We start from the raw sequence: 1,274 nt of genomic DNA, 5'->3' as shown, positions 1-1,274 counted from the left end.
AGCGATATTATTTATTTTAGTTTGGTTTCTGTAATTTGTAATGTAAGTGTGGGTCATGAGTGTTATGGAATGGGTCATGAATGTTATATCTTAAAATCGCCTTATTTAATCAAATATGTTTTTATTGAATTCATTTGTCATTGTGTGTTTATCTATATTTATTGAATTGTGTTAATTTGGGCATAAATTAATTTAGCTAATAACTTTTTTATTTTTTGTATTAAAAGACAATAATTTCTTTAGATGTTTTTCGCTCAATTATTAAATATAAATACATAAGGAATTATTAGAGTGCATACGGTTTACGCATCTTCTTCGCCCCTTATTCCCTCAGTCCTTACCATCACTCTTCTTCACTCTTTCTTTGTAACAATCTTCCTCATTTTCCCTTCAACAACATCTTCCCTGTCTGCTGCCACCAATCCTTTGTATTCTATTTTCAAATCTCCTATTCCTTCCTGTTCTCTATCACTCTCCTCCTAGTATATCCTTAAAAACTAAGTTTTTAAAATGTCTTTTGGAAAAAGAAAAGTTTAAAGTGGTAGCTCATGTAACATACCACACGTAGATTATATTGCAGTGATATATGTAATATATCTTTAATTGTACTGTTATTACAAATCTTTCGCGGGCTGTATGTGTATGTCTGTATGTATGGCTGCACTTTTTATACTATGTACTTTGTATACTGTATCATTATTACGTTTGTCGAATAAATTATCTTGTAACACATATACACGTTGTATTTCTTTTACCTTCTGCGAATATCCCAGAGTAAGAATGAGTTCTGTCTCTCTCTTACTCTCCTCCGTCGTAACTGCATCCTTCACCTACTCCTAATATAGTTTGAAATTCAATTCTCGAAATTGCACCTCTGGGAGGCTGTATCTCGAAAACGGCTGGGTTTAGGGCTTTTTCCTTGAAATGTTGAAAGATCTCTTAATGCAGAAAGATTAGAATGATCCATAGAAGAGGCTGGTACAGGTTAGATTGCGATAGGGCCACTTTCAAAAAATTCCTTTACTTTTCGGAACTTATTATTAAAAAATTTTCGTTAGTTCGAACTTTTGTCGATAAGAGGGCAGCACCTCCTGGGCATGATATGTGGCGCCATCTCTGAGAGAAACAGTGAACTACCTCCGATAAAATAATTCCGAATTCAATTTAAAAATCCCATCGTCGAAATTTCAATGAGTAAATCTTATTAAAGAATTCGCATTAGTTCGAATTTTCGCCGATAAGAGGGCAGCACCTCCCGGGCATGATATGTGGCG

The sequence above is a fragment of the Cephus cinctus genome, unplaced genomic scaffold (assembly GCF_000341935.2).
Source record: "Cephus cinctus unplaced genomic scaffold, Ccin1 Ccin1_scaffold0093, whole genome shotgun sequence".
NCBI classification, from domain to species: Eukaryota; Metazoa; Arthropoda; class Insecta; order Hymenoptera; family Cephidae; genus Cephus; species Cephus cinctus.
Note: the sequence above shows the minus strand (reverse complement) of the source record.